Consider the following 21,084-nt stretch of genomic DNA (forward strand, 5'->3'; position numbering starts at 1 on the left):
ATACAGCATAGTGTTTCTTACTGAAACATTCAATATATAAAGTCCAGAAATTTTTGTTCATCTCATTAATTTGTGAGATTTGTTTCCTTTAAATGATTGAATTTCTTCCTGCTCACTGATCTGTTCCAAGGTATTTGCAGAAGCTGATGTCACCTGGACCTTCACATAAATTTACTTTTCAGCTTAGTGACATTACTCATTATAAATAGTTTAGAGCAAACTAAATCAGCTATTCATTACCAGTGCTAACATCAAGAATAAAGAAGAGAAACCAAACACAATTTAACAGCAGAAAAAAACTTTCATGTTTTTTGCCCAATTCTACCACAGCAGTACAGTTTGAATATTTAGATTACGTTTGGAAATTAGGCAGGCCTATTGTACTTAAGATATTTCAGAGAGTCCTAGAAGTCTGAATAATTCCCAGTGGAAAACACTTATTTTGTTGAATCTGACATATGGGGGTCAGCCCCTTCTCCCATGTAACAGCGATTGGACAAGAGCCAACGCCCTCAAGTTGTGCTAGAGGATCAGGCTCTATATCAGGAGAAAATTATTCTCTAAAAGAGTGGTCAGGCACTGGCACATGCTGTCCAGGGAGGCGGTGGAGTCACTGTCCCTGGAGGTGTTCACGGAACGTGGAGACATGGCACTGAGGGACATGATCAGTGGGCATGGTGGGGATGGGCTGATGGTTGGACATGGTGATGTTAGAGATCATTTCTAACCTTAATGATTCTATGACATTTTTCTTAAGTAGGCAAGAGAGGTGCTGGCTCTGCCTCAGTACTAGGGGAGCCCACACTTCCCTGATTCATCTCTCTCATATTTTTTCCTATAGGCTGACTCCCAGAATTTAAAGCTGAAAACATCACATACACTGAAAACTTTACTAGCACATTAAGGACAGTAAAACCACAAAATCAGTTAAGTGTTCTATTAGCTTCTCTTTTGTGTCTCCATATCTGTGCCCCAGGTGCCCATGGCCTCTTGGACCTTGAAAAGGGGAGCAGCTCCACATCAGTGCTCACCACAGTCCTGAGTGAGCAGGTCTGCAGCACCTTCCTCAGAGCACTCCCGCAGCACGGCACTGATGAGCAGCTTTATTTGGCTTGAATGCATGACACCAGTGCTCTCTGGAGCACTATACCTTTCTCTTTGCTAACATTAATGGCTAGGGAAGTTGTCAAGATAATAAAAAGCCACTCCATGTCTATTGTTAAACTCCTGCTTTAATTAACATTTTTCTTTCCAGTACTCTGTCCCTTTGGGCAGAAATTCTCGGCTTGCATTTTCTACAAAAGACAGGTTCGTTTTAAAATACCTTAAAAGAGAAGAAAATGCCAGTAATCTGACCCAGAAACAATGCTCAACTTTTCTCTACTTACTGTAAAACACAGTATGAAAGCCTTCTGAAAACACTTGCCAAACTTCATCATGAGATTAGGATTCATTGCTTTATAAAATGAAGTAATGGTAAATAAGGCACATTTGGAAGTTTTTATTTGCTCTCTCTTATGAATGCCATAGAAAAATCCTAAAGAAATACATGTATATTTTCCATGGTGAAGTACAGCTGAGCCTTGCCTACATTATCCGTAACAGTTGTAGAGAAATCCAACAAACTTGAGTGGCACAGGTCAAAAAAATTCTCTTATATTTTGTAAAACCAAATGAAGTCACCAGAGCAGTGCCATTAAAAGCAACCAAGACGTGGAGTCATTTAAATGATTTCCCCTAGATGGCTAGGTTAAGCTCTGTTAAAATTAATCCTTTTTCATGCTGGCAGGTGTAACAAAGAAAACCTTTTTGTATGGAGTGCAAAGAGGGTATTTTACCCTCTCAAAAGAAAGCTGCTTGATATTTCCATGGAGAAAACAGCACAAGTGATTAACAATTTAGATTTCCCATTCCTCAGCTTTGTTTATATAAATATATGGGGGATAATTTCAGAATCTGTAAGAGGATTTTCTATAGTCCAATGTAAAGAACTTAAAATCACCATAAGTGAGATGTTATAAAAATAAACAGAGTGCCTTGATAAATACTACTTATTGTAGACTGAACTCGACTATAGTAACACACTAAGCAGCTGACATTTAAAATGAACCTGACTGCAGTGCTAGCTCCCTAGGTAAATTTTTCTCTTTTCTAAAATTATCAGCGTGTGCATGGTGCCCACAAAAGGATCTCTGTAGTGACGCTCAGCCCTTCCTGACTCACCGTTCTGACCTACTTCAGGATGGCCTTTTTCTATACACACACCCCAAAGGATCAGCTTCCCCATCCAGGTCCAACAAGAGACACGTCATTGCCAGGACAGAAGGGACCCCAGAGATCAGGGCTCTGTCATAAACAAGCAACGCATCATTCACTTCACTCTTCTCTACCTTTTTTAATGACTTTCATCCCTCTCCAGAGCAGTGGTACTTCTTCCTAGATGTTTTTATGTTTCCTTTCACCCTACCCATGGGAACTACTTCTTGCCTGCTCCTCACAGGTCTTGCTGGGAGCTTCTCAGCCCTCCACAGAGAGCAGACTCTCAGCCTCAACTGCTGAAGGGCTGTCCCCTTTGCAGAACAGGGAGCCTCAGTGCTGCTTTGCTTGGTTGGCTGCCATGTTATTGCATTGCCAAAAGGCACCCACGGAGGCAAAAGCATCTGTCAGTTGTGAAATTCAAGAAGAGAAAAAAAGAATTTATTTTCTCTCTTTTTTTTTTTACCCACCTGAATGAACAATTCCCTTCTCTCCCACAACTCCCTTTCTTGTTTGTTAACAAAAATCAAATGGCTTCAGTCACTCTTGCTAAGCACTGAACTTACAACGCTTACCAGCGTATATCTTAATAACTGATCCCTCTCAGCTTATGGCATATCATTCATGGTTGGTGTGAAGGAAGCAAGTCAATGAAGATTGGATATTAGGAAAAATTAATTCTCAGAAAGAATGGTGAGGCACTGGCACAGGCTGCACAGGGAGGTGGTGGAGTCACCAGCCCTGGAGGCTTTTAAGAAACATGGAGAAGTGGCACTGAGGGACATGGTTAGTAGGCATGTTGGGGATGGGTTGGTGGTTGGACTAGACGATCTTAGATGACTTTTCCACCCTTAATGATTCTATGGAAGGGCAAGACAATATTTTAAGACCAAAAGGAACAGCCAGGTTTTGGATCCAGAAAGGATCATCTCTCTGCATACCAAATATAAACTATAGGATAACAGTGTATTGACTCTATACTCTTCCACACTGAGAGCTGTGCATTGAAGCCCAGAGCAAGATGCACCTACAAAGCCAATCTTCCTCCCTACATCGTTGGTGTGACATACCACCTGCAGCAGGGTCATGCAAGACGCCTCTGCTGCTCTGAGGGCTGCAGAGGGACCCATGCTGAGTATGGTCATAATTCTACAAACTGTGATGAAAGAAGACGCCAACTGACCCTGCACGAACTGCGGCAATCCTCAATGCACCCTAGACTAGGATCAATGTCCTATAAAACTAGTAAAAGTATCAAAACACTCCTGTTCCATTCATACCTACTGAATTCAGAACTAACAAGTATAAAACTTTGAATTTGACATCCAGTCCTTGGAAGGTTTGCCCTTTACACAGAGATGTGAAACTAATAAAGCTGGAAGGAAACAATACATTTTTAAAGCTGACTGAGACTCAAAACATCGGGTTAGGACTGTTCAAAATGTGCTCGCTGCCACATCATTTTGACAGTACAGCAGTGTCTCAGCAGGTTGTAATGCAACTCCTTGGTATTTCTAAGTGCACTGGGCCTCTAGGATCACTCTCTGGGAAGACACATCAGGACTGTTATTACAAAGTTGTTTACATTTAATTATAATGGTTAAGTTATCTGAGTCTCCACAAGTTTAATAAACTCAGAAAATTTCTAGAGGGCCTGTAAGTAGAACATACACATTCTAGTAACTTTCCTCTGTTTCTCCAACATTTCTATAAAATATTTAAGTCCTCAAATACTGAACATGCACATTTAGTGATCTAAAGTTCATTTTTGAATGAGTTTGAGAGGTTTATCAGTAAATAGTTAAATTTAAAAGAAGAATTGGCATAGATACACTCAATTATGTAAAGATCGGATGACCTTTCATTCAGCCTCACTGGCTTACAGAAAAACTCTGCAATCTTTGTAGGTTTAAACTCTTCAGTATTTTCAAGTTACTTAAAACCCGTGCTTCAATTGCCTGGAGATGTATTTGCTTGTGATCCCATTTCAAGGCAATTTATCAACTATTACTATTCCAGTAATAACAGCAGTAATAGTGCTTCAGTTGTGGGTCATCTCCTCCACTCTAGACATTGTAGGATGTCACAACTTGTTGTTCACTTATTTTCCTAATATCCAGCCTGCCCTACTGCAATCTGAAGCCATTACCTCTTGTCCTGTTGCTGTTACATGGGAGAAGAGACCGACACCAACCTTGCTACAACCTCCTTTCAGGTAGTTGCAGAGGCAAGGGCTCAGCAAGGTAAGGCCCACAGCCAGCTCACACATTATGTTGCTGATTTTAAAGAATCAAATTTTATGGGAGAAAGCAGCTGGAAGGAATCTCAGGAGGGAATCTAGCTCACCTCTCTGTCTAAACAGAAGATCAGCAATGCTTGCATCATTTTGACAGATGCTCACCCAACTTGTTCATTAAGCCTCTCAATATTGAAGGCTATTTAATCTCCCCAGCAAGTCTAAACTATTCTTACCATTATGAAGATGTTTTTTTTTTTCTAATGACTAACCTCTGTTTGCTATTTGAACCTATTACTTTTGTCTTATGCAAACTAAACAGTTGATTTTCTCCCTTTTATGTATTTAAGGCCTGCTTTGTCTTCCCTCAATCCCTTCTTCAAAAGACAGATCATTTATTCATTCTTCTCATCATGATTTCTGAATCTGTGACCGTTCTGCCTGGTCTGTGAAACCTCCTCCTTTTAATCTGCTATTACAGCTTTCCTGTCAAAGTGGCAACAAGTTCACGGTAGTTTCATCAGAAATACACTTCTATAGTTTGTGAGAAAGTACTGTGAAATAATCAAAAACCTTACCCAAATGAACAGGCACAATGAATACCATTTCCCTCCTCTTCAAAAGGCCTATTGTTCTGTTGCAGAAGGAAGCTGGATATGTTTGATATGTTTGGTAAAATTTGCTGTTAACTCTATGGTGTTTCTTGCTTCCACATACACATGCATAGTCTCCTTAATTATTTTTTACAGTATTTCCAATGAAATTAAGCAGCACTTCCTTATACTTGTCCTTCTTTAAATATATGCACTAGGCTGCCAGCTTCCAGCAGTCCATTACTTTTCCCATCATGTGTAAATTGTAAGAACAGCCCCTAATTAAATATTCTCCAGATTCTTTTTTTTTTTTTTTTTTTTTTTTACTTACTAGACGATAAGGACTTGTCCATGTGGCACTGGGATTACTTATGATGAGAGTGACCAAGCTGGCACTTTTGGTGAAGAAGAGGCTTACTGCCAGAAGGCAGTAAGCACTGTAATCTTTACAATTTCATCTGCCACTAACATGCCTCTGTTGTGGTCATTCCTGATCATCTTCTTAATACTCTGGTCATCCATTAGGTCACCCTTAATGTTCATGAGAAGTCTCTCGTCTCTGTGTACCATGATTTTATTCTTTTCTTGAGTTTACACTATTCTTGCTGCCTCCACCTGCCTCCTCAGATCAAAAGATTGCCCAGAATTCCCGTATGCCTCCTTAAAAATCCAAAACCTCAACTAAAAGTCATCAGCTGCATTTTAAAACAAGTCCTATTGTAATCTGAATGTACTGACACTCACAACACTTTGGCTGAAAGATAAGAGATCTGATTTTGTGTGTTACTTTTGGCTGTTAGGATTCATATGTTAAAACTCAGAACCTTTCTAAAGAAACTATGTATTTTTGCTCCTGCCCAGCAAGGGTAATATATCAGGTAAGCTCAATGTTCAGTTGAACAAGAAGAAGTAGAAGTCAAACAAAACAAGAAATCGGACATCCCATGAGCTTCCATGTGAGGCACAAGACTCTATGGCTCAGAGGACAGCCAGTAGTATATAAAACTGGGGCCACAATTCAGAGGGGTAGACCTGAGCATTGCATGGGCAGCACATCAGGTCCAGGTATGAGATGAGGGACTGCAAAGATATCTCAACTGGAATTATCATTTCCCTCAATTCTGGAGCATTGAAAAAATCTGCGACACTTTTCAAAAATATCTCCTGCATAGGTCTCTTAAGTCCATGAAACTTCATCTTTACATTCCCTTATTTCAATGTATTAAGTAGATGCTAAGGACATTTCTCCCCACCCCCTCAGTTTTATTTTCAGGCCACGCTGAAGGATAAACCTATCATGTTTCTGACCCAGTAGAAAAGCTGCTTTAGTGTTGCAGGAAATGTAATCTGTATGGCCGACAAGAAAGTGTTATAAGATGTGAGCCGCAGAGATTTTGGAAGGTTGTGTCTGAGCCACAACATCCATTCCTCGTCGCAAGGCTTTACAAGCTAATATCCTCTTAGCCTAATTTAAAATCATTAATTAAAACTAAGCTGAAACTGATGTGCAGTGTAATAAGAACAAGAGGTCCCACACAAAATAAATAAATAAATAAATAAATAAATAAATAAATAAAAATCACTAGATGTCCATGCCTTCAACTTTGCTCTGCTTTTCTTGAGTCAGAATTCATTGTATAACTCGACCCTCTTTAGCACAGACCTCAGATTTTAACAGCATGTGTGTGCATTTTGACTGAAAAACAGTAATTAGTATGAAGCAATGAGGAACCACACAGGCAGCCAGCAGGTTTTGAGCAAATCATAAACACAATCTCAGTATTTCTTGGTCCTCCGGTGCACTGGGTACAGCACATCAACACGGTAAGGAAAATCTGTTGAAATCAGTTGGAAATCCTGACTAGCACAATATGAGCTGTTGCTGCAGTGTAAGAAGTTCTTCATCTCAGCAAGTGATACACTACAACAGGTTTTGTGAAGTGAATTCATTTTCTCTCCTGTGCATGCCGGGGGGGAAGCAGGAACGAGGATGAGGAATAGGGACATAGAAAAGATGGTAGAACAGAGGGATAAAGAAGTTAACATTTTATTTGGTTAAATCTTCGCTAGCTTTCAGTGAGTGTAAAAAATAGTTAAATTCCCTAATTAAATTATAATTCCAATCTTAAACAATAAAAAGAAATCCTGTAATAATCTATGTGCAGTGCCTGACAGCTGGGCCGTCTGATCCTTGCAGTCTGCTTACAAATTGGTATTAGTGGCACTAATAAAGCTGATTAATGTTGTGACTAGAGACCCACTAACCTGACACTGCCAGCTGGGCGCACAAAGGCTGTCAATCTACATGGCAGCTGTTAAACTACGAGCGCCGTAGCCTTTAATTTACATTTCAGCAACCTCCACACTGTAATGCATTTTAATGGGCACGAATAAAAACCGCTGGTGACGTGCAGGAATTTCACAGGATATTGGTGTGTACACATTATATTAGTAAAATACCGGTTATCCAAAAGACCAGAGATAAAGCCCATTCTTTCCTCAGCTACATTTCTTTAAACTTGTAGCAACTCTGTCATAATCAAGGCAATTATTCCAGATTACCACCTGAATGGCTGAGGGCACATTTTCAGCCACTATACCTAACCTTAATGGTTATGATATCTTATTAATTCTCACTGATGCAAGCAGCTATGAAGATGCTATCTGCATCTCAATAGCATTTTCCCACGACTGGTTTGCTTAAAGTGCTTTGGAGGGTCCCAGAAGAGGTCCCGTCTATCATTCAGAGGCCTTTAGCAAGCCACTCTGGTGACACTTTTTGGAGAGCCCAGGGCTGGACCAGGAGCCCGAGCAACCGGCTCCTTAACCACGGTATTTCCCCATGAGAGGATTGCTGCACTGCCTGTCCTCTAACCATGCTGTGTGTAAACTATATGTAAACAGAGGTTTATAGGCTTTTAAGACTATCAATCCTGGACCTTCTACAAATATTCAGTTCAACTGATCCACTTACTACTTAAATTCAAAGAATTTACACTAATGACACATCAGAGTCACTCTGTTTAAATAACAGTGAAGACACACAAATGTTCCAGCAACAATGCACAGAAAATAGGTCTAATTTTTTCAATCCTAATAAAAACATACTATGCTATGATAAATATTTATCTGTTTTGTAAATTATATTACATTCGCAGAAATTCAAGTAACTTTCCCTTAGGACAGATTTCTTGGTAGACTTTTTTTTTTTTTTTTTTTAATTTTTATAAATTCTTTAATCATTGACTGTTTTGACCCCAGAGTGCCCGAGGACATTACTGGAAAGGCCTTTCATTTTTCTGTTGTGACATCCTGGCAGCTTTCAAAACCTGGGATTTATTTATTTTGTGACAGGGGATGTGGGTAGTGGAAGTAAGTGGCAGAGGAGAAGATGATGTCAACAGGAAAATATCACAGACCCAGAGAATTTACACTGCCTATTCTGAAAACATTGTAAATACAAATATATCACAAATACTTCAACAACTATTAAATGCTTAAGTAGGCTATTACTGTAAAGCAGATATATCTATCTGAGCCATTCTCTCTCATTATTAAATCTTTGCAGTCAAAAATAGCTATTCTTTCCACTCAGGTCCTAGAGAAGAGGTGAATATTTGCTTATTTGGAGTTAAAAAGAAAATAAAAGGGCCAGGAAGGAACAAGAAGAGCAGAGCAATAAGTACAAAGTGGGGGCTGGGTTAGCATTTGTCTGCACAGCCCAGGTCATGCGTCCTGCTTTGCTGGGCATGCCTGTTACTTCTGACTCACACAGTATCAAGTTTAAAGGCAAGGACAGTGGCCATGAGAACAGTTGTTTGCACAAGGCTGCGAGGATAAAAATAAAGGCGCTCTCCTGTCACATCACCAGTTGTTTCTGTGCCTTCCAGCACTGCTTTTCCTGTTTCACAGAAAAATGTGGAGAGGGAATCCAGTGGCTTCCTAATCCTGAAATCTTGTTATTCTTATTTATTTCTGTATCATTTCTTATCTGATTTCATATTTATAAGAAAGAGAGACAAATGCTACCAGAAACTTAACCATGTTTGCAGAATAAGTCTATTTTCCCCCAACTAGCAGGTTGTGATTCACCAATTCATACTTATTTGGGTTTCTGTCAGCTGGGGAATACTGTGCTCAGGCATGTACATTCATTTAGTCACTTTTTATTCCTGACAACTTTTCTCTCGGCGATATCAGGCCAAGATGCTGCAAATACAGCTCTCCTCTTAGCTGTATCCCAGCACGGCCAACAAACCTCCTCTAAGCGAGAGAGACCTTTCCTCACAAGACTGTCTGATTGTTGCCTGAAGCATGGAAGAACTTTGTGCCCTAAACAGGTGTAGTGAGGCTCAGTGTTGTGAGCTTGTTTCAGCCCTTGCAATGATCAAACCCTTCCATCAGTCCAGCTCCGATTCCCAGGACAGCATCATACAGAAAAACAGACCTAGTAAATAAATCTGAAACTCACCTTTTCACAGAACTTTTGCAAACTACAACAGGGATAAGATAAAAAAAAAAAAAAAAACACAACCTACATTATAAATAACATGCATTATAACTATTGCAGTGCCATTGAGTCTCATCTTTTTTTTTTTTTTTAATTCAGTTACTGGCGAGGGGGAAGGGATGACAAACACAATAAAATCTGCTAAAACTGCTAAAACGTGAGACCAAAAGGAGAAGAAGAAAACTCCAAGACTAATATCTCAAACAGGATCTATTAGAAATGGAGAGAACCATGAAATCACCTACTTATTTTTGTAACTTCCACCAGATAACAGGATTCAAAGGATTGTATAAATGCCAAGATAGATTAGGTACAATAGACAGAATCAATTGTTTGTTCAGTCCTTTCTGCAAATATGTTAGACAATTGTAGTCCAGTATGGACTACATGCAGAGAGATGTAAATGCTTAACATGAATAGAGTTGGGCTGATGACGTCCATAGTCTGCAATCTTTACATGGCATTTCCCTTCTCTTTTCACTGTTCCATAACACAGTGTTAGGTGGAATCAGCAAGAAACAGCCTCTCTGCATTTCGTTAGCATAGCAAGAATAACAGTGAAAATGTACGTTCTAGTACAAAACTAAAGGCAGTTGTCTTGGATGGTCTCTAACAGTTAATAGAAGTACTAACTACTGAAATGAATTACTCATTATTTGAGCTATAAAGCTTCTTTAACAAGCTCCTTCTGCACGCACAAAGAAACTTTTAACTGGGCACAAGCTCTTGCATTAGAGGTTAAAGCAGATAGCATTACCAAGCTTTGCCCTGCCATTAATAGAAATGTCTTGTCTTCGCATATCTACTGAAAGAAGAACTCACATAAACTATTTCTGCATTTCCAGTTTAATTTTCATGATTTCCTAAACTGATAGGGGTCAAGTGAAATCACATTTCATAAGCAGAAGTTTATGACTAGGTTTTCTTGCCAGAACAGAATGGCATCTGTTCCTATGCATGTTTAATTTAAATATTTTTCATGAATGTGGGATGATGGTATAAATATTTGAAATCATCAATATAGTAGACTGCACTATAGCATGGAAAGGCTGCTGCACAGCTGCTGTTAAATTATAGATTTCTTATGCAATGAATACATTTAACTTGTCCTTTGAAGAATTAAAAAATGATGTCTTCTCTCTAAAATATTTTGTCAGGTCCTGAAGAGGAGATGTTCTTCATGTGACCTACAACTTCCAGAGAACGGAAAGAATGCATCTGTGACCCCATCATGAATTATGGTTATATAGGGGTGAACTAAAAGTCAGAGCAAGAGCACACTGCACATGGGGGGACAGGTAAGTTTCTTCTCTTTGCCATCTTAAATCTCCCCTTCTTCCTGTTCTCACTAAAAATAGTTCCCATTTCCCGTATCTTGGTCTGTGACCTGATTCTCTAGTTTTCATCCTGGAAAATGCTCATCCCAGTGTTGTGACTCAAAAAAAAAAAAATTAAAAAAAAAAAAAAAAAAAAAAAGAAAAAACCCCAACCACCACACACAAAAATCAACAAACACCACAAACATCAAAAACTATTTTTGCCTTCATCCCCATTCCAGAAACATGATGATGTGCCAGTTTGTATCATCTGTAAAAGATTTGACAACCAAGTCTCAGATGCAGATGAGACTCTCCCATATGTATAAGTCACTTAAAAAAAGCCTGGAGAAGATTTTGTTGAAAGCAAATAAGTCCAGGATGTGGGGGAAAGAAGGCACTAGAGTATTCCATGATGTTTCATGCTGATATCCAGAACCCAGGATGATAAGAAGTAAATATGGCATTGGCTACATTCATAACTTTTCAGAGAGAAAAGTAAATGTTCTGCTATGGTCCAATTAATCAGATATCTCTTAACATAAATAAATAAATAAAAACTCATCAACTATTTTTAGAGCATCTCTTCAGAACAACTCCCTTTGTTATTACTGCAATCTGAAAATGAATGCCTTGAGATAATGGAGTCTTTGTAGCCTCAGCCATAAAAAGTCTACTGTTAGGCTTCTTAATTGGTAAAGTCAATTACAGGTTACATAATTTTATCAAGCTATTCATGTTGGTGATTATTTGTTAACAGAAACCACAAAAATGCCATAGCAATGGGGAAGGCAATACACATAGTGAAATATTTCACGTGTGGTGGCACAAAGCTTTATTGGCATGAACTAGGAGTGGATGCATTACTCATGAATGGTGAAGCCAGCAGTAAATGAAGGTGGCCCCAAGCAAGTATTAGTCACCTAAATGCAACCATATGCCACTAGATTTTGTGTTACATTTTCACAGAAATGTTATTTCTAAAACTTGCAGAGAATTTCTAAATGGGCACCAACTTCAAAGCCTCATAAATGAAGACCTAAGAATCAGCAAATAGGCAAAACACCTCTCCCTTTCCAAACTTTAAATCATCAAGAGTTTGCCTATAAACCAGGATGCCCATCTGAAGTGTGGCTGTTTAACCTAAGATCTCTGTGGGGTAGGAACAGCCTGTATCAAACGCCATGAGGTCACCCTGCTTGTTTCTCTTTGCAAACCTTAGATCACCAACCACTTCCCACCCACTGAGGGTTGGCTTGTGTGGCACAGACTTTACAAACCAAAGTCTGAAAATCGCTGAGCCTGTTCTAGTGTGTCATGCCTGCAAGCTAACTGCTACTTCTTGTAAAATTGCACAACTGAGGATGTAAGCATATTCTCCATCTTTCAAAAGATAAGCCTGTAAGAGACTGGTACAGCACACATACAGCATAATATAGGAGCTGTCAGTTGCTACCATTTGCTCAGAGCAGCTTTTGAGCCACAGCAGCAATACAGAGAGCGCTCTATGTTGCCTTAGCAGTGTTATTTTAACAGTAATTGAATTAGCATGGTAAACAGGGTGACATTTTCGTTGTCTGCGCACAAGCAAGCAAGGAGTAGGCAAAGGTGTAGGCAGCACAGCAGGGACCAAGGAGCTCTGTTTTGGGCTGCCATATCTTAATTTACCCGTAGAGCTCCATGGGAAGTTTTGTATCCAGCAATAGTTTCTACAATGCTTTATTTGAAGAAAGGATTCCGGTAGAGGCTTGAGCAAGCAGCCACATGTCTCTGGCTTGTCTCATGGCCAGAGAATAGGAAGCCTGTAGCCAGTGCAGAGAAGCTTGAAACAAATGGGGTATGGAGGTAGTTAATGCAAGAGCACAATGTGGGAGAGCCCGAGAAGCAATGTGAGCTGGGAGCTGAGCAAAGTTCAGTGTATTTCGCACGTTATGAGTGCAGATCGTAGAAACTGAAAAAGCCATTAGCTGTATGTGTTTTGCTAATAAACACACACAGTGCAAGAACTGTTTACAGACAAAAATAAAACAATGGGTGACTTTCCAACGGGTTGGGGTTTTTTTTTGTTTTTTGTTTTTTTTTGTTTTGTTTTGTTTTTTTTTCCACCAGATAAAACAGAGGGGCTTCCAAGCCAGCTCTTCCTTTCCCTGTACTTCATGGCTAATTCTATACATACTTAAACAATCTCAAACTAAACCATTCCCAAACAGGGGAAAAAAAAAAAAAAAGAAAGAAAGAAAGAAAGAAAGAAAGAAAGAAAGAAAGAAAGAAAGAAAGAAAGAAAGAAAGAAAGAAAGAAAGAAAGAAAGAAAGAAAGAAAGAAAGAAAGAAAGAAAGAAAGAAAGAAAGAAAGAAAGAAAGAAAGAAAGAAAGAAAGAAAGAAAGGAAGAAAGGAAGAAAGGAAGAAAGGAAGAAAGGAAGAAAGGAAGAAAGGAAGAAAGGAAGAAAGGAAGAAAGGAAGAAAGGAAGAAAGGAAGAAAGGAAGAAAGGAAGAAAGGAAGAAAGGAAGAAAGGAAGAAAGGAAGAAAGGAAGAAAGGAAGAAAGGAAGAAAGGAAGAAAGGAAGAAAGGAAGAAAGGAAGAAAGGAAGAAAGGAAGAAAGGAAGAAAGGAAGAAAGAAAGAAAGAAAGAAAGAAAGAAAGAAAGAAAGAAAGAAAGAAAGGATGGAGTCCTCAAAAAACTGGCAAAGAGCTATTTTGTAAGGAGGGAACCAAGGAAAACATTGGCATAAGGCACAGTTGGAGGGTGTCAAATCCGATGTGGCAGCCCTTTCTTGTGCTGCTATGTGGAATTTGCTTCAAAAGATCAGCAAAATGAAACTCTTCATACCTGAACTAATACAAATCCATGTAAATTTGAGCTCTGATCTTATGGAGCCAGTCACATTGCCAGAGGCTCAAAAGGAGTTGTCTTTGTTTGTTTTTGAAGTCTATGTGAAACCGGATCTCACATACTAATATCTTGATCCAAACAATATAGTTGAGTCTTTTTGTGTTCCACTCACCCTTTCAATAAAACTTTCCTCCAGTTAGATTTCATTTTTATCTCCTTCCAAAGGAAGGGTAAAGGGTAAAAATACTTTTCCTTTTGGTTAAATCTTTACCTCCCTCCACAAAAAGTTCCAGAGTATGATAGAGGTGTGGAGGGGGTAAATAACTAAGCAAATAACTACATAAACATGGCTTGTATTCAAGGCTCCTTGCTGTATCGCAGAGCTGCAAATGAAGCTCTAGGATCTGTATTGCTGCTATGAAGCTGTCGAACAGTTTAAACATGCGAGACCAAGGTAACACGAACAGCAAGCAGAGGGCTCCACTTCTTTCACATCATTTATAAAAAATGAACACATTTGTCTTCTGGAGGGCAGAGGAATCTGTTCTATACTACCAATATTTAACTGTTTTGCCACATATAATCCAAGGCTGCATCCACTCTGTAAAGAGAACTCACATTTGTCATCTTAACTCTTTCCTACCCGATTATCCACTGAAGCATACTTGAGCAATGTCCCGCTGTTCAAATCAACCAACTGCATGGATTTTCCTAAGACTTATTTATGGTTTTCAGCTGATTTCAGAGTTAGGGTTCTTCATGTATTTCTCACAAGTCGTCAATGTGAAAATACAACTTATACAACAGATTTGCAGCTTCATCACTGCATTGGAAGTCTCCTTCCAACAGATTTTGGAAGTTAAACGTAACAAAATCCAAATTCTAATGTTTTGGACAGTTGTTCACCGAGACTTAAAACCATCCACATGTTTCCCTTCTTTTTAACACATACTTAAACAAATATTTTGAAAACATTTACTATAAACTTCTTTTCAATTACAATGGAATTTATGAATCAGCACCCATTCATAATAAAGCTGTATAAAACCTGTTCTTTATATTATTGAGCTAACAGGAACAAACACACACAATAGGACAGTCCAACAAGAAAAAACTGTTCTGTTCAACACAATAGCCAAGGTTGTCAGAGATCCTGGAGTGATTTTTACCTTGCTTCAGAAAAGCACGTGTTTGTTACAAACCTGACCAGCAGCAAAATCCACCTATAACTGCCTTGTAAAATAAACAGCAGTGACTACAACTGAACTTTTGTAATGTTTAAGCAAATAAAAGTTTAAAGGCACTAAAATCTTTGTTAGGCTGGCTATAAAAACAATTATCACTTCTGCTGCAATGTTCTACTTGAACAGAGCTTTATATGCAAGTTACTATCCTTACAAACCAGCGCTCACCCCACGCACCTCGACGCTGAGGTTTTGCACAGCCCTAAAACCCAATATACATCCAGCACAGCCTTGCTGAATGCATACAGGCTAAGAGCAAAGAAACTAAAAATCAACAAGCGGCACAGAATCCAGCTGTAATCCATTGGTAAGCCAGCCTCTCATGCAGTGGTTGTTTTAGGGGGGTGGACACAGCACTGCCTAGGCTCAGGCAGCCTCTTCTAAAGCACTACAGAACGAAGCTCAGTCCACTTCTCAGTATCAGGCCTCAAGCCAAACTCTAGTGAAGTCAGTTGGACTTTTTCCATTTTCTGTGAGTGATACTGGAAAAGATCCAACTGAATATAAGTAATGATATTTTAAATGTACAGTGCTTCAGGAAGTAAAAAGATCGTTTGTTCTACCAGCTTTTCTTCCTGAAGCCTTCTTTCATTCCTCTTTTGGTTGATTAATTTAAAATCAGCAAGAAAAGTAAACTATTGTCATGTCTTGTGGGTTTGCTATTGCTACTCTAAATAAGCCAGAGGCCATTATCACCTCAGACAACTCAGCATACATGTGAACTACTCTTACCTTAGTCTTCTTCACAACCCAGGACTTGGCAACTTTTCTTCAGCCACCAAGCCTAATATTGCTAAAAACTACTGTTTTAATATACAAAATTCCTAGGAGAAAGGCTGAAGTGTTGAGGAAATCTATATTAATAAGTACTTCATAACAAGTGAGAACATCATAGTAATATATATGAAATATTATTTCAACTGTAACAGATTGAGGTCCTTTGAGGAGCCAAGCATTTTTTACTACAAAACATTGTGCAATGTTGACTCAAGAAAATTTGGTGAGAAGCTTGTTTAAAAGATGATCTCACCCCTGTGCCCAATAGCAAACGTGGTGATTTGTGTTTGTGTGTGTTGTGTCGGGTTTTTTTCCTTCATCTTTTTGATTTGCAGATCCCTATGGGGGTAAACATAAGGCTACCAATTATAAAGTTGTTTTTCTCCGTGATTTTCAAGACCTTCCCAAGTTAGCCCACAGGTCGCTGTGGTTTGCCACTGAATTTAAACTGTCTTCATTTTAATCTAGCAATTTTGCATTCTGGCAATTATTTCTATCTGTGGTGATAGGCTCAGGACTAAAAGCCCTAGATTTAAAAATAACAACAAATAATTAGATTGAAAGGAAAAGCAAAACATTGTTGTGTTTCTGTTTTCTTATTAACTTACATTTTGGCAATCCTTGGGGAAATTAAAGCTTTGGAAAAATTCCATGTGGCAACACTTTTTCCAAGAGTAAAGTATTGCAGGGAATACACAGACTCTATTTCATGATTAACAGGCAGTGACCTTGTGGACAGAAATGAGAAGAAGAAAAATCAGTGCAGTAAGATCGTAGGAAATGGAAACTGGGAATCACCAGCCAACTTTCCTTGGAGTCACTAGGACCTATAATGTTTTTAACTACTTATCTGCAACCTTAACAATGTTTATTTAGTGTCTTCTTGTCTTTGGTCATGGAACAGACTTAAGGCAATGAGAAGCACCTGTTTCCATCTCACGTAAAGAGCTTGGGAAGCATGAACTTCTCCTAGATGCACAGGCTATGTATCAAATCAAGTTAGTGCCCTGGAGACGTGATACACCCATGTCTCCTCTGAGACATCACAGAGATAACAACTAGAAGGAATGGTCACTGTAATCTGTATATGTTAGGGCTGAGTCCACATCTGATGTAATTTCAAATGCAGGTCTCATTATACGGTCTCATAGGCTATTCCAAGAACCACGAGCAGCTTCTTAGTTGTTATAAATTTTCCCTGTGTCACAAGTGCTCGTTATGCTGATTGTAAGAACACTGGTCCCAGAGAGACCAACTTTGTTAAAACCAAGTAACCGCACGCATAAAATTCACAAATCCCTCTGCAGCGAAGCAACTGTTAGAGCATACTGTTCCTAGAGAGCTGCCCATTTTTCGTTCAGCATCAAACCTTGAGAAAGGACCAGAGAACAAAAATAGCTTTATTAAGCACATTTTAAAAATACTTCGGTTTAGAAAAGACTTACTACTCTCAGAAAGAAGAGATAGACGTCATATCTGTTCAACATTTATGGCTATTTTAATTGAGCTCTTTGTTACCCTCAGATAGCTGCTAGAAATTCAGGTCCAACACCTCTATGAGTGCCTGCACAGAAGCTACCAGCATCTCATTGGTATAAAACTTCATTTTTATACACATATAAAAGAACAATTTGAGTCTAGCTACTTGAGAATGGGGGAGGTAGGGGAGAAAACCCAAAAAAAGAAATATGTGTATTTCCTATTGAAATGTTTTAGCTTGGGATTTTTCCAATAAAAATTTACAGGCTTTCCAGGAAAGTAGCAGCTCTCTGAATTTTTTCTTTTGGTTGAAGTATATATACACACACATGCACCAAAGCATTTTGGAGACTTAGTTTTTCCATCAGCCCAAATCAAAATGATGTTTGCAATTTATTGGCTAATGGTGATCTATCAGAAGCCGGAGAAGATTGACGGACTCAAGTAATTCAGCTACCCACAACAGAATTCTTAAATGGACAGCAAAATAGATCTTGTGTAACACCACATAGTGAAAAATGGTATAGTAATAGAAAAGGAAAAAGAGGTTAGTTTATCACACCTCAGGCAATCTAACATTTCACACTTAACTATTGAGTAAAAGCCAAGAATTTAGCTTCAGCACAGGAGCTTGGTTAAGACCCCTTTACCCCACCAGGCTAGTTTTGCTCAAGACTTTCCTCATAAATGGAACCTGGCCAACGTAGAACTCTCAATAATAATAATAATGATAAAAATATATATTTCATAAACAGAATCTGTTTATCTGTTTTATAGCAAAATAAATATGAGTAAACAGCCAAGTTTACCCAGAGAAGTAGAAGGATAACAGTAAACAAACAGCCAAGAGTTTTTGCGCTACTCTAGTGGCACAGAAGTGCTTTGAGTGTAGATTAGATAGCAGCCAAATCATTTTCACACTAGTGAATACTTCTGATCTCAGGAACCATACCTGCATAAGGTAAACCTTTCCCCTCAGACAATAGCACAAGAAAAAAATTCATGCGAGTTCCATCAGTACTTTGATACTCTAGCCGTTTCTCATAGACTTGTACAACTGGGAATTACACTCAGCAGCTGAGACCCCAGCCCTGTTCTGTTTTCCAGCTCAGGATTAAGGGAAAAGACAGCCCAAGAGACAGCTAGACTCAATTCACTATTCTCAGCCAAATCTCACATCACTTGAGATGTATCATTACTACGGACCTTTAACTGTGTTGGCCCAACACATGGAGGTGGGACATCAGCAGATCTCAGCCAGGAGCAGATCTGTGGTGCCACACTGGAAGTAGCAGATGTGGGTTCAGATTTTCAGATCTACATCAGGCTTCCCAAGATTTGTGTAAGTCACTCTGTTTTTATACCTCAGAGTCAAAAGCTTCCCTCTTCTCACTTCTGATCTATTTAAGTGATGTAATCTAACACCTGCTCCAATGCTTCTGGGCTTGTTTGGTCAAATACTTTTGCCTAAAGAAACTCTTTCAAAGTGAGAACATTTCCTGGGGACAGCTTTAAAGGAACAGAGAAAGAGAGAGAGAGAGAGAGACAGAGACAGAGAGAGAGAGACAGAGAGAGAGGAGAACTCAACACTCTCTAGTCGAAGTGTGACAGTGGTTTAAGGTTATGCCCACTAGACCTAAATTGCTGTCCTGCAATTTAATAAAGAGACTGCTCCCGTCTCTTCCATATCATCAGTTTCTTAACATAATGCAGTTTTTATTTCCTATTTCAGAAGGCTACAACCCTGTAGGCTTCAAAATTTTGCCTCACAACTGGCTTCCAAGAGCTCTGTGAACGCATAAAGTAACTGCTAGCCTTTTCCAGGCAATCCACTGGATAGATGCCTGAACACATCTATGGGTCATGAATTTTTCACATCATTTGTGAGATATAAAAACTGAATAAAAGCAACGCACAGAGCAATATTTCTATAGCCAATGCATTAAAGGTTTTAGAAAGGCACTCTGTAAACATAATATGACATACATCACATACACACAGACACCAAAAACTTCACTCAGGACCACCTCTAACAGGCCACACTTTGTCTCAGGTAATCACTTCATCCTTAACACATTCCCATCTGGTTTTCACTGTAATGTGGTTCAATCCTAAAGACCACCAGAAAGGTTTTCATAGTCCTAATTGGCAGACACTTAATTTCCATTTATTTTTACTAGGAGCTAGGTGTTTGCCATTTTTGCCTTTGAAAACTTCCCATCATCTCACTTCTAATAAGGGAAAAATTTCTGCTAATCCTCAACAAAAATATTGAAGTAACACTGACTGTGCTTGTTTCTCATGCAAGCACACACCCCCACATGCTATAGCACAGATTTATACACAAGGGCAGACAGAGAAAAGCATAGAGATGGTACAGCATTGAGCAATCACAAGGGCAAATCTCCTGGAAGCGTGGGAAGGATGAAGTATCTGCTCCAGTATCCAGAAATGAATGTTGGTAATGCACACACAACAGGCCTGTAAACAATGCGACTCACTTTTCCCAGGTATCATTTCCTCTGAAATACTTGCCTTTCCCAAGTGCCTTGCTTATCCTAAGTGAATTGCTTTACTGGATATTTCTTTCAGGTTGAGTTAATGGCGTGAAGAGGCAAAAGAACTTTGATCCAATTCCTACAGTAAAAACAAGCCTGTCTTTTCTCTTAGACAAACCTGATAGCAAGCATGGCTCCACATGTGACACTATTTGCAGAAAAACTTTCCAGGAGAGCCAGATGTGGCAGGGATTAGGGCCTGTTCCTGTGCCATCCCTCCCTACCTGTGCTGCGCAGGAACCACCCTACGAAAGCAACCCCCAGGTGGGCTTGCTTGTGGCAGCAATGCATTTATGGCAGTTACACAAATGGTGCAAAACACCCTTTCGTTACTCTGATTTTTACACAATTTAAACAAAATTCAGTAAGAAAAAAAAATGAAGACGTGCTTTCTTTCCCTTCCCTGTGTTGCCTTTTATATTTGATGCAGGAGAAGAAATATGGTGTTGTCTTAAATCCCAACCTGCAGGCAGCAGATCTGCGTGACTGATGCTTAAACTATAAGTGAGGTATATTTTTTAAAGGGGAAGTGCAGCTGTCCCCCTCTGCTGCAAGGTATTTTTCAATTTATGTTGCAAATCCAATATAAAGGTTTATTGTACGGAAGGCAAAAGATCTTAATCAGGAATTAGCCTCTTCTAATGAGGAGAAATAAGCACCACGGCTGCAAGAATTATTTCTAAGAGATAAGAATGTAATTGCCTAATGTGACTAATAATCTGATAAGAGCCTATTTTATCTGATTTAACCCACGGAACTGCTGCTAATGTACAGAATTTACAGTAATCCCCAAGGAATTCCTCTTATCACAAATGGGATTGTAGAATGATAAAAAGATTCATTGTTGCAGTATTTGCTCTGGACACTTCTGTTCAAAAGAAGCAGAGTTTCAACAGCTTGAGGTAATTGCAGCATTTGCTCAAAGATGGGATCATTTCTTCAACACTTGAATTTCTGAGGAAAGAGTACACATTCTTTTTAGCAGGCTGTAAATTCTGTGACCTGTCTTCCTTTACAGCTTGGATAACCTATCAATGCAACTACCACGAGCTAAAAACAATTTCAAGTCCCTGTGAAAATGTTTTCCAGTGTATTTTTCCACATTGACAGAAATTAATATAATTTGAAATCTATGGTGACACTAACAGAGTCATTATCCAAAATCATGCTCAGTTCCAATCCTACCATATAATGACTTTAATCCTAATGGGCATAATCATATCTGATGTAAAACTAGACACATGACAATCACAGAATTTAGTGATATTATTATACTGAAGAATA

Source organism: Tetrao urogallus (genome assembly GCF_951394365.1).
Source record: "Tetrao urogallus genome assembly, chromosome: 8".
Lineage (NCBI taxonomy): Eukaryota > Metazoa > Chordata > Aves > Galliformes > Phasianidae > Tetrao > Tetrao urogallus.